We start from the raw sequence: 14,096 nt of genomic DNA, 5'->3' as shown, positions 1-14,096 counted from the left end.
CAAAAACGAAACTGTTGTGCCTGCGATTAGATCACCCACAATGCATTGGAATACGAGGGTCCTAACACTGATTATCTTTGTAGAGTCTGCAGGTGTTACCAAGCTCTGTGTTGTTCTATGGACTACTCTCTATGTTGACAGGATCCGCCATCATGGCGCTCCCTGTCAATGTAGGAAAAGTTTAACAAGTGGTACAGTATGGATGATACAGTGTCAGCCAGCTGCCAAACCTTTCAAAAACAAACTAAGCAGAAGTTTGTTTTTAGAAGAAAATAAATAAAGCCTCCTCAAACTGGGAGTTTTCTCCCCAGAGTGTGGGGGCATTATAGTATTTTTCTGACCCTTACCACTAATATTTTCCTGGCGGTGATGGACACGAAAAAAAAATTAACATGGTCTACACTAAATAGAATGGATGGTGTATAGTCCTTCATCTGACAGCCCCTATTCCTTTGGAGGAAGTTATCTGCTGTCCACCAAATTTTAAGTCAAGCCTTTAAATGGCAAATGAAAGATGCCATTTAACATTTGCAAACTGTCAGCCACTGCTCAGAACTGCATATATTGTTTTTTTATTTACCATTTTGAGCAACAACAAAAAAAGTTTACTTGAAATCTGCAACTATGCAACAGATTGTGTATTTTGTGACAAGTGCAGAAAATCTATAACTATGCAGAACTGCATAATCGAAGTTGGCCTGGTTACAGTACATGGTGTTATACACCCAGCGATCGTCTGATTGGTAGAGTTCCTCCTCAGGCTGTCATCAGGCACAAAATTGATAAATAGTTGCTTGGCCTGTCTCAAGTCTTTTCCATTCCCTCTGTACTCCATTTACATCTATTTATGAAGAACCCTTTTGGCCAAGAAGATAGGGTGTGAGAATATGGTTGGGATGCAAATCTTTTATTTGATATCAGTAGATTCGTGGAGCGCCTATGAGGGTATTCATGCCCTGGCAGGGTCTGGTTGAATAGCCAGGTCTTCAGTGACTTTCAGGACACTGGAAGAGATGAGGAGGTCCGGAGATGAAAAGGTAGCTCGTTCCATGTCTTCACTGATAGGTAGGAGTGACCTCTGCATTTTCTACATCGGATGTGGGGGGTGAGGGTTAGAGAAAGGGAAACAGAGGGTAGGTGACTGATGGAATTCCGGGCGGTGGTTCAAGTAGGCTTATCCGCAGTTGTGTAGGGCATTGAACTGGCATCTGTTCCGTACCGGGAGGCAGTGAAGTTCCCTGATGTAGGGGGTGACGCACGATTGTCTTGGAAGTTTCAAGGTAAGTCTGGCTGCGGCGTTCTGTAGAGTCTGTAGGTATAGGAGGAGGTGAGTTGCGAACCTTGCATAGAGAGTGTTGCTGTAGTCCAGTCGGCTGGAGATGAGGGCCTGGGTGATGGTGCGTCTTGAGCTTTGGAGTAACCATTTGAATATATATTTCGAAGCATGCATCAAATAAAGCACAGACCGAGTTGACCTGGTTAGCTTGTTGTCAAGAATGATGCCTAGGCTCCTTGCATGGTCAGTGGGGTAGGAATTTGTCTGTTCTGAGGACCACCATAATGCGGCCCATGTGGAACTGTTGTTTCAGAAGATTATTGCCTCTGTCTTTTCTGTGTTGAGCTACAGGTAGATGTCTTTCATCCAGTTGAGGAAGTTGGCCTTGGTGTCTTTGGAGAGGATGAGTTATGTGTTGCTGCGTAGAATATGGGTTTTGACAATGCTGGCCAGAGGTGTCATAAAAGTGTGGAAACAGGTGGAACTGAGCGAGGATCTTTCGGGTACTTCACAGATGTTATCCTTTAGTGTAAAAGTGATGCCGGGAAGACATCTTTTTGCATTCTTCCAGTGAGGATGAAGCGATCCATCTGACAGCGGCCCTTTGGATGCCTTTGTTGTGCAGCTTTGTGATGAATGTTTGGTGAGAAACTGTATCGAAGGCTGAGAGGATCAGAGCTGCAGTCTTTCTTTGGCCAAGAAGGGCTCGGATGGCGTATGTAGCTATGGTGAGGCTGTCTTGGTGCTGTGGTTGCTGCAGAATCTGGATTGGGAGGAGTCAAGTAAAAGGTTCTGAGGATCTGTTCCAGATGAGAGGAGAGTTGTTGGTTTATGGCTTTTTCTAATACTTTGGCCAGGAGCAGTAGCAGGGAGACCGGTTGGTAGTTGAGTTCGCTGCGGTCTGCCAATGGTTTCTTTAGTTGGGCATTGACTTCAGCTTGCCTCTATTCTTTTAGGAAGGTGGCCGTGGCAATTGATGTGTAGGACTGTAAGTATGTGGCTGATTCTGGCTACACCTAGGTTGAAGATGTAGTGAGGGCATAGGTCAGTTGGAGTGCCTGTGTGGACCAAGTTCATGATGGAGGTGGTGTCCTGTGGGGCGAGCTGGCTTCATTCGGTTAGACGGATGTCTGTAGTGGTAGCGGGGTTGGTGTGTCGCTTAAAGAAGTCGTGGCCATGGGTTGAAGATGTTGCCGATCTGGTTGTGGAAGAAGTTGCAAGGTTGTCGCAGAGTTCCTATGAAGGCGTAATATTGTTTGCTGCAGCTGAGTTCTTTGCTGATATGGGAGCTTGATTCGATGTGTGAGGCTATGGCCTTTTTCTTTGATTCTCTCTGGTAGAGGTTGAAGGCGATCTGGTTGGTCATGTCCTTGCTGGTGCACCATCATCTTTTCAGTTGTTTACATCGTCATTTAGAGGTTCTCAGGAATTTAGTTTACCAGCTAGTCTGCTTGGTGGACCTTCTGGGGGTGTTGTTGCAAAATGGGAGTGACACTGTTGGTGATCCAATTGTTGAAATTTCTGACATTCTGGTCTAGGTTGCTGAAGGAGATGGGGTGGTGGTGTTGAAGGTGTTGATCCATGTGTCATTTGAGACTTTGCTCCAGTTGCGGTAGAGGGCGTAGGGCAGACTGGGAGCGAAGGTCTGTGAGCTGGTGATGTTGGAGTGGTCGGCCCAGGTGAGTTCCATGGTGTGGCTGTACCTGATGCGATCGCTGAAGGTGAAGATGGGGTCTAGTGTGTGGCCTGCAGTGTGTTCGGTCGCGGACGAGTTGGGTGAGTCTGATGTTGTTCATGCTGTTGAAGAGATTGGTAGCCTTGATGTCATTGTGATTGTCAAGATGGAAGTTGAAGTCACCAAGGAAAATGAAGTTGTTGGAGTCTACGGCAAGGGAGGCGATGAAGTTGCAGAAGGCTGGACATGGTCCTGGAGGATGGTATGTGAGAGTGCCCCCGATGGTCGTTTTTCTGTACATTTGGAGTTTTTTGTTTTTAAAAACTTTTATTTATTGATTTTTGTTATAAACAGTATGCAAAAGACAGTAAAGTTAGGTGTTAGCTGTGGTTGACATTGATTTCAGGTCCATATTCATAAATTCGTTATCAAAACATTCAGTGACAATGATCGTCCTGGGTAGCAGGGTGCGAGAGAAATAACACATACATCGCTACTATGTCAGTGTCGACCCAACAGATGATTGTGTTTCCCCGTTTATCCCAATACTTTGAGGGGTGTCCTGCTGCTGGGGTTGTGTGCCTTCCGAATTTGCCCATGTAGTTTTAACCCCTTGCATGCGTGGCAAATTTTTGCGCTGTGCGGCCGTTTTAAAGAGTGGGCGGGATCACGACGGCCCCCAGCCGTCATCAGCACACGCCCACCGTGATGCATGACAGCCGGGGCCGTCATCAGCATGGAAGGGGTTAAGTAACTCCGTAACAATCACCTATTGATAGGTGAATGGAGTTCTTGTGTTTTTGAAATTATTGTCTGGTGTATTCCTCTAGAGTTAATTGGACAAATTATGTATGTCATTATTGTTTTTTGTATTATTATCATTTTTTTCGCTGTATAATCAATGATACATTGTCTTATTTATGTATGTTGTATAAAAATTGTATTTGGTGAATACAAGTATTGGTTCTCAGACGAAAAATGCAAACGTATTCTTTATATGCTTCTAAAAAAAAGTAAATGGTTGACAATGAACATATGAACCTTTTGATCATTGTTTCAATTTCTGCATAAAATAAAAAAAAGCGGTTCAAATATACAAACTAGGTACCTGTTGTTTCTTAAACTAATAGGGTTATCGTCCATACCTGGTTTGCTAAGGACAAACCCCCTCCAGTGAGAAGATCCGGGTCATGTACAGCTAAAAGATATGACTGCCATATGTCGAGCTGCCTGGAAGCAGGCGGTTGCATCAGTGCACAACTTTCTCTATTCGTATTGCAGTATGTCATACTAAGTAACCAGGCTTTTGGTGTAGGTGAGAATGTGCAACACCAATTCATAGCTACTTCCCTTTTGGCAATAAGGAGAGCAATTGCGACTCTTAGGTTTAGGGAGGTCGTGTATGTGCCCCATTAGGGCCTGTAGTGGGGAAGGTATGAGTTTCATATCAATCATGCGAGAGAGCTCAGCAAAGACTGCTTTCCAATATCTAGTGATCTTATCGCAGGTCCATGCCATGTGTGGACAGCTAATATTTTCCTGATGAAGGCGGCTATATGTTAACTGTCCGTCGAAACGCGCTGAAACTAAGGGAGAAGTACAATACATATTGATCAAGGAGTATTCTGATTCCTGCTGAATATACCTTATTTGTACCTCCCTCTTTAGCTTTAGGAAATGGATTGGATGAATTCATGTATATGATTTGTTCCTTTTTATATTGTCTGTGTTCCCAAGTTTTATATACTTTTTTAATGTGTTTCTTTTTAATTGTTTTTAAATACATAAATAAGCTGTGCATACTGAATTTATTTGTTTTTACAGAATTGTGTTACTTACTGCATTGCTCCGAGTGATAGGTCTTTATGTCTGAACAATTGATATCTATTTTGTTTGTATTAGTTGGTGTCTTTACATTAAGGAGCCCAAAGGGAATTTTTATTTGACACAAAGTCAGTTGTTGGTACCCTATCCCTTTGGTATTGGGTCCCTCTCTCTTTTATTAGAGAGTTGTGTTATCAAAATACACATCATTAATGTTGACTATGAGAATTTTATTGGTACGGTGCCGAAGGCTCAGAGATCTTCCCGGAACTGGAAGACAACCTGGCAGGCGATCTCAATTGCGAATTGGATGGTGGGCTTGATAGGTCTCCTCCCCACTTCCAGACACTAAGCCCTGCGTGACCACAGCCCTTATGCAGGCACAGAATAGCCTCAGCCATCCGCGCACACATACTTATCTCCTGGTATACCCCAGCCACAGGTACACATAACTGCTTAGATTACTTCTTCATGCAAGCAGCTGCTGCCCACAGAATGTTGTCTGGTAACGGTTATCGTTGACTGGCTCAGAATATGTTGTCATAACTTTTTCTGTGTTCTAACTAAGACTTTGCATTATGCTTATGCAGTACTACTGTTGATTGGACTGACTAACTAACTATCATACTTTGCAGGTATTGGGACCTTTAATCCTGCACTCACCTCATCCTATTGTTGTGTACCTCCACATTGTGACATAGATATTTGCCTTCTATCATTGTAGTATGATGTATTGCGATGTGTGTTGTGCCTTTTCCGTTGTGTTATTGGAAAACATCAATAAAGAATTTTTTTTAAAAACATGTTAACAACCTAAGTAATGTACAATTAAATACACACACTGCCTTTGCCAGCAGGTTTTCATGATGTTCTGCAACATATATCGTAAAGAATGTGAGCCCATGCCTAATAATCAGTACAATGTAGTAGAGTGCACCACTAGACCAAAAATGCACGTCTTCTTCTTTGAAGAAGCACCTATAGTTAAACTTTGATTCCCATGTTTTTTTATGACAGATGGCATTGAATGTGTCGTTTTTTTTAAATACCACAGTATTTGAACTGTGAGAGTACTGTATTCATAAATGTTTTTATACTAAAGAATCTCTGTTTCGTTTACATGCGTTTTGCAGCAAATTGTTCTTGATATACATTGTAGTGCAGCTGGGGATACTGATTTTATGTGCAATGCTGAGGATGCCTTTAATGTTCATAAATCTATTACAACTCTACACCTCATGACTTCCCCATTCTGGCATCATTCCATGTCGCCTGGACCAATCTGCTCATCTTAGACCCCACCCTGCTGGTTAATAAACTCTTCCAAAAGGTTAAAGTTCCCGCCATGAAACATACAGTGCATATACCTCAATAGTCATTTGACTTAGGTTTCACAGCTTTCTGCTGCCCTATACCACATTTCCTGTAATGTGACTGAGCCCTAGCCTAACAATATCTCAAACCTAGATATAAAAAAATCCAGCTCTGGGATAACTAACAGCCCAGATTTAGATCAGAATATTGCACCGAATCTGCCCTGCCCGTAATCTGGAAATCAGTCTTGTAAGAAACTGAATCAGGGTCAAGTATCATACTCTGACAAATAGGCAGCTTTAAACGCAGAAGACCACCACCTCTTCCTCAACATGTTAAGAGTCTGTTTTGCGTCTTGGACCTTGCCCTGGCATGGCTAAAACAGGTCCTCTCCTTGTTATCAGAAGTGACATTAGGCCAAAACAAAGGAGTTAAGAGGTCAAACAGCTCCTTTTTTCACTGCCTCTTTTAAACCTCTATCTGGGAATTCTAGTTAAATCAACAAGGGCTTCTCGTTCTTGTCTCCAGTGTTATGAATTCTATACTATAGAGGTGATGGAATGGAAGTAATGACATCAGTAGAACGTGGAATGTTGAAGTTAGAATGTGAGAAATGACACTGAGAAATCAGTTGCTTGGAAGACGCAGAGCGCTTGGTCACATAATAAAGGAGCTTATTTAACTTCCATTTGACTAGCGGTACTAGACAAAATTGGTGATGCGTTGCGGCCAAGCCTTAACCCCTTCTGTGCTGCGCGAATTTTGCTCCGGTGATGAACGTTCCATTGGGCCTATGGAACCATGACGGAACGGTTCCGTCATAAGCACAGGCCACCTTACGCTCATGACGGAACCGTTCCGTCATGAGCATGGAAGGGGTTAATCACAAACCACCGTATGCGCAGCCGGTGTTTCCCTCTTTGATTTTGGCAAGTAACTTTGAAGGAGCACCCTGCTAATGTGTTGGAAGTCCCAGAAATTCAAGATTTTACAATTGAATATGCCAAATGTAAATTTGCTAAGAAATGTGTAACTTAGGTCATGACATTAGCGGATGTGGAGGCAAACCTAAGAAAATGTTATAACTAGCTATTAAAGGGGCTCTGTATCCACAGGATAAAGAGGATTGGGTTAGTGGAATTCTTTCAAATGTGTAAAAAGTTTTCCATGAAAACTCTCTAAGTGAGGAATTTGCTAAAAACAAATGCTAAGTTTCTGTGGTCAGATGAATGTAGGCAAGAATTTAAAAATATCAAGGAGGCAATTTGTTCTGCACCACAAGGGTTTGATCCCCAGTGTACTAGCATAGTGCCTACAGATGCAGTAGCGCAGGTCTGGGGACTGTTATGTCTCAAAGAAATGTTACTTCACAAGCATTGTCATCTTCAGAAGAGAATTATGCAGTGATAGAGAGAAGCACCAGCCCATGTATGGGCTTTGGAACATTTCCTATTTTTTTATGGGGAAAAGAGGTAATTGTTAGATGTGATCTTAAACCGTCACGTAAAAGTTTGACCACCCTGGAAATGTATAATCTAGGTTGTCCATGCACTTGTTATACTTTGTGTACAAAATTGCGTATTTAAAGGACTAGATTTTTCATCTAGGATGCCCACTATATTAGTAGAATATATGGAGGAATTGTTGGAAAGTTAAAGAATTGTGTGGGTGGTTGAAAGAGGGAACCCTCATTAAATCTGGAGGAATGGCAAGTAGAAAATGAGAAAGATCAAGATTTAAAAACAATTGTTGCCTTTGTTAAGGAGGGATGGCCAATAAACATTATATGAGAGAACTCAGAGCATTCTGGGAGGTACACAGTGAACTGGCAACTGTGGAAGGATTCTTAGGGCCTCATTACGATGTTGGACGGAAAGCAATCCGACAGACTCCTTGTCGGAATTGGTTCTGACCGACTCGTGTTCGTTGAGCCAGACTGATTATAATGGTTCTGAACACCGTTCGGAAAGTCTTCCATTGACTTCGATAGGAGCCTGTGTTCCAACCAACAACACAGGCTCCCATTGAAAAAAAGGCTGGTTGCGGAACACCTTACACCCTGTCGGGCACCCCATGGTGCCTGCCACACTGTGCATGGTTTTAAAGGGGGGTCCATTGGGTATCCCCATGGGCCCCAGCCGCTACGGGCTCCAAAAGTCAGTTTCTGACAGCCGTTCCTTGTCAAACAGACAGATTCAGATAGGCTGTCCGAATCTGGCATCATAATACGTCGGTCGGAAACGCAGTCTGTAAAGCTGTACAATTCTGCTTTGACCGACTCGGAGACTCCGAATGCCAGATGGAACTGGTTCGGACTGACCAAACTGTTACCTTTCCATCGTAATTGGTTAGTCGGAAACAGGTTCCGACACAGCTTAGGAAAATCCGACTGCTGTTTGGAGCCTTACCGGGTGACATCGTAATGAAGCCCTTAGTTAGAGGAGAAAAGATCATTCCTCCTTCTGCTTTGAGAAAAGAAATTATTTTTGTGTGCCATGAGGGGCACCTTGGTACAATAAAAACGAAATTAGAAATGAAGTTTATATTGATGGCCAAGTATTGATAATGAGGTAGAAACGGAGGTAGGTAGGGACGTCAGAGAATACCATGTATACATGTCCGCTGATAAATCCTTGAAGACATTGAGACCTCCTATGAGCAATACATTCAGGTGCCAAAAAGCTCCTTGGGAAAAGTGAAAGTTGACATTATGGAGCCAATTGGGAATACTCACAAAGATATTGTAGTATTGATTATTGTACTTTGCCGGTGGCCTTGCATCAATATTGTTAAAATAAATATGGATACAATACTAGGCTTCATAGACAAGGTTTTCCAGAATATAGGGATACCAAGCATTTTACAGAGTGACAGTGGTGTACAATTTGTTTCAGAGAAAGCTATGGAATATTTTGCAAAATATGGGGTTTGCCACAGGACAGCAACTCTTTACAATTCAAGTGCTAATAGAAGGGAAGAACACTTCAGAGAGTTCTCAAGGGGGCCATTCTGTTAGAATTAAATAACAATTTTTGTTGGGTAACTCAAGTGTATAAAACTCTTTGGTCATATAGATCAACAGAAGTGGCATGCACAGTATTTTTACCATTTGAATTAATGAAAAGAAGGAAACCTAGATCAAAGTTTAACCCAGGATGGTTACCCACTCCTACGAGTGTGACCTGGTGTTTGGGAAAGCTCAGAGAAAAAAACTTTAAAAAAGCAAGAAGAATACAACGTTAGTCATGGCATCCTTGGCGTGATTTCCCTAGTCTTTTTGCCTGTAGTTCCTGTATTTTCGACTGTTAGGCTGGATTTCATTTTTGCTGGTTTAGGTACTCTGGGCACTTTACCATTGCTGATCAGTGCTAAAGTGCAAGTGCCCCCTGTGTAGATTGTGATTTTGATTGGTTATCCAGGATTAACATAATTGATTGGGAGGTCCCTAGTAAAGTGCACTCCGTGTGCAAAGGGCCTTTGAATCAAACACTACTAGTGAGCCTGCAGTGGTTATGCCACCCACGAGTAGCAATGTAAGCCTGTCTCAGGCCTGCCATTGCAGTGTCTGTAAGTGCTGTTTTATACTGCCTTGTCGACCTGGCAAGTGCACCTGCTGGCCAGATCCTAACCTCCCTGTTATGTTCTTAGTATGTTATTATTTAATCCTGTAGAATATAGAATGTTCATGTATTCTGTGCTTTGTTCGTTCCTGCCTCAGCCAGTATCCTGCTGCTGCTGGTGCGGCGGACCCGTTTCCTTTCTACGAATAAAGAAAGATTAACTTGAATAATTGTTGTGGATAAATACAACAATTTATGGCGACGAGCTGGTGGATTAACTCCTTGAGAAGAAACATTTAATACTCTATTTGTGGCATACGATTATCTCATTAACTGAACACCTCGACGGAGCACGATTTGAGGTATTTACCTTTTATTTTCTAAAAGAAAATAGCGTGAGATGATTGGTCTGCTATTTCCTTATCATTACTTCAGAAAATAGTGTGGGACGATCGGTCCGCTAATTTACTAAGTCGGTTGAAGTGTATGTGTGTTTAGACCTGCAGTGCGACTTTTGAATCGCCATCACGCTCTTACCTGTTGTCTCCACGCCACGAGGCTGACTGTTTCTTGGGCGATCAGAGTAATAATAGTAACCAGTGCGCAACGTAATCAGGTCGCGTTGGCATTGCGCAACGTAACAAGGTCATGCTACGTGACCGGAAACTGTGCCATTTTGATCTGATTCAACTCTTGGGAGTTTTCTTCGTATTTGACAGTTTCATTTACATCGGCAAACCAAACCGAGCAATACGATTTTTTCTCAATTATATACGCAACCACAACCGAGCAACAAGACTTATATAAGAGGAAGCAAACAGGTGGGAGTCATTAATTATTTAATATTGTGACCACATATATTACATTTGTGTTCTTAACCTCAATAATTTATTTATTATTGGATTTTCACTTTGAATATACTTTGACATGGCTCCACAAAATTTCTCAATAAACTCTCCACATGATTTTTGGGTATCAGGCAATGAACCATCTATGAATTGGACAGAATGGAAGGAACATTTTGAAAATTACATTGCTGCTATAGATGAGAACAAAAAAATGTCTGCTATTCAAAAGAAAAGAAATATTTTGTTATCACTTGGGCCAAAGGGTTTAAAAACATACAACAGAATGCCAAAAGCTGTAGTGAGTGGTGATGCAGATGTATTTTTAGAAGCTTTAAATGGTTTGGACAAATACTTTACGCCTAAAGTTTGCATAGGAGTGACAAGGTATACATTTTTCCGAAGAAAATAACTTAAAGGTGAAGCTATTGATGATTATGCAGCTGAACTTAAAAAACTTGCCATTGATTGCAAATTTTGAGATAATTATGACGAATTTATAAGAGACCCGGTTGTGATGCACAGTAATAACAGCTCTATCCAAGATCGTTCATGGATCAATGGTGATTCTCCACTATTTGAAGTTGTTAATTTAGTGCGCAAGGCAGAACTGTCAGGAAGGTGTGCAACGGAGGTACAACTTCAAGGAAAAGAACAACATGAAGTATGTAAAGTGAGTCATAAAAGTAAAAGCAAAAGTGATAATAGTAGGAAATATGAACAAAAGTGGAGATCGAATAATTCAGAAAATAAATATGAATGCAAATGTTACTGATGTGGTAGCAAGGATCACTAAGCGCATAGTAAGGCTCGTCCTGCACTTAAGCAAAAGTGTATGAACTGTGGTCTGATTGGTCATTTTGCATAAAGCTGTAGAAGGAAAAAGAATAAAGTTAAATGCATTCAAGATGCGAGGAGCTCCAGCAGTAGTGAAAGTGGAAATGATGACAGCAATGATAAAATGTCAGCTGTTTTAAATCTTAAAGGGAGAAGGTTAATATTAAATATTGATGAGAAAAATACTAAAGGGAAACCTAAATGTGATGTGTCCATTGGTGGAGTGAATATTAACATTTACGCTGACTCAGGTTCACCCTTCACAATTATTAATGAAAATGTATGGAAGGACAAGTTTAAGGAAAGAATAGGAGAATATCGGTCTCCACCGGATATTAATCCAGAAAGTTTCACAGGCGAAAAAATTTATATAATTGGAATCAGATGGTTGTTATTTGAGTTCAAGAATAGGAGTGCAAGAGGAAATTTGTACATAGTGAAGAATGGTCCACAAGTGCTTGGTTGGCAAGACCAGGGAAACTTACATAGCATGTTAGACCCTAACAGTGTGGAAAAGGTCTTAGTGGTCGATGAGACAACGTGCATGGGGAAGGAAATAGATAACCCAGAGTATTCAAACAAAAACTTGGTACTCTTGATGGATTTGAGCACAAGATCATTCTTAAACAGGATGCTATTCCGAAAATCCATAAAATGAGAATGGTGCCCATTGCTCTCCATGAAGAAGTAGAAAAGGAACTTAAAAAACGAGTTGATCTTGATGTTATTGAGGAAGTAGAAGCCTCAGACTGGATTTCTCCAATTGTCGTGGCACGCCATAGTAACGGAAAATTCAGTTTATGTGTGGATTTATGCCATGTGAATAATAATGTTTTAGTGGATCGATTTTCCTTACCAAAGATTACAGATAAGGTATCTTGTCTCAATGGTCTTGGTTTTCAACCATTGACTTGCCGAAAGCATATCAACAAATGTTGTCGTCGGAGGAGTCCAGGAAGATTACGGCTTTCATAAAACCTTTTGGCTGTTTTCAATACAAGCGCATGCCATTCGGACTAGCTACAGCTGCGGCTGTATTTCAGAGACTTGCGTACAAGTTATTTGGCAAAGAAAGTGGAATCTCTTTTTTTCAAGATGATATTTTAGTCCATGGAAAGAACAAGGAACAACATGATGAGAGACTGGAAAAAGTTTTGAGTATCTTAGAGAGTAAAGGTTTGACCATTGAGTTGAGTAAATGCAAATTCCGGGAGAGGAATGTATCAAATTTGGGTCATGTGATTAGTGCTGAAGGTGTCAAACCAAAACCTGAATTAATAGATTCTATTAAGAATGTGTCTTCCCCCAGGAACAAGGATGAGGTAAGGTCCTTCCTGGGCATGGCGGAATATTTTTCAAAGTACATTCCAAATTTTGCTGTGAAAGTATTTAATATCAGGCAACAACTTAAAAAGAATGTGAAATTCAATTTGGACCCTTTATGTGAGGAAGAATTTCTGTACATCAAAGATTTTTTAGACAAGGTGCTACATTTGTCTAGTTTTGATCCGTGTCTTGATACTTATATCACAGTTGATGCAAGTATTAAAAGTTTGGGAGCAGTGCTCACTCAAAAGTTATCTGACAGCAAAGAAAAAATTATTTTGTTTGCGTCAAGGTCAATTTCACCTACTGAGGAAAAATATCCCATATTTGAGCATGAAGCACTTATGTGCATGAGCGCTGGATCATTTTAGAGCATTTGTTTGGGGGAAACCTGTAGTTTTGCGGACTGACCATAAACCATTAATTTAGTTGCTTTCTACAGAAGGAGTTTCTTCCGCAAGACTAGTACGTTTATCCATGAGAATGAAAGATTATACTTATAAGATCATCTATCTTCCAGTCAAGGATAACTTGATTGCTGATTTTTTGTCACGTTCACCTAATCCTTTAGAGACATGTGAGGATGATTCATGGAGTGATTTCAAGGTAGCTTTAGTGCAAGATTCATGCTTATCCTCCATAAAACAAAAAGATTGGATAGACGAACAGATGAAGTGTTACTTCAAGTGGTCAAGTACATGTCTGAAGGTTGGCCAAGAAAAGATTACATACCTGAAGAATGTAAGACCTTTTGGGAGGTTAAATCAGAATTAGCTATTGAAAATAACATTGTTTGTAGGGGTTGTAAAATCATTCCACCATCAGGTTTAAGAAATGTAATTTTAGGATTGTGTCATGAAGGTCACTTTGGAGTAGTAAGATCAAAAAATGTTGTTAAGGATTCCTTCTGGTGGCCACATATAGATAAAGATGTAGAGCAATTTGTTAATAATTGCACCATTTGCTCTCGTTCAGATAAAACATTTCACACCCTTAAACCCCCTATGTCAACAGTGAGCCTTCATAACCAACCATGGGAGGATGTTGCTATTGATATAATGGGGCCAATTGGTGAATCACAAGAATATATCATTGTCATGATGGATCTATTTACTAAGTGGCCTATCATTGAAATTGTTAACAAAGCTGACACACATTCTGTATTAGAATTTTTGGATTATGTTTTTCTTTCTGAGGGAATACCTATCACACTACTGAGTGACAATGGTGTTCAATTCACTTCTTTGGCTTCGAAAACATATTTTGAAAGAGTGGGTGTAAAACATAAAACTACAGCATTATACAATCCAAGTGGCAATGGTTGTGTGGAAAGATTTAATAGAGTGTTGAAAGGAGGTATTCAAGGTGCCTTTTGTTGTAACAATGATTGGAAACTATCTGTTAAAAAGCTGTGTGGGCCTATAGGATTACTAAAAGGC

At 40.9% G+C, this 14,096-nt stretch overlaps 1 protein-coding gene across 1 annotated transcript in view; it reads right to left on the bottom strand.

Annotated features, from left to right (window-relative positions):
* FANCL (FA complementation group L) overlaps positions 1–14,096 on the bottom strand; it is a 306,249-nt gene that overhangs the window by 1,513 nt on the left and 290,640 nt on the right. The window lies entirely within an intron of this gene.

The sequence above is a fragment of the Lissotriton vulgaris genome, chromosome 6 (assembly GCF_964263255.1).
Source record: "Lissotriton vulgaris chromosome 6, aLisVul1.2, whole genome shotgun sequence".
Lineage (NCBI taxonomy): Eukaryota > Metazoa > Chordata > Amphibia > Caudata > Salamandridae > Lissotriton > Lissotriton vulgaris.
The sequence above is the reverse complement of the archived record's forward strand: the minus strand, read 5'-3'. Positions and strand labels throughout refer to the sequence as shown.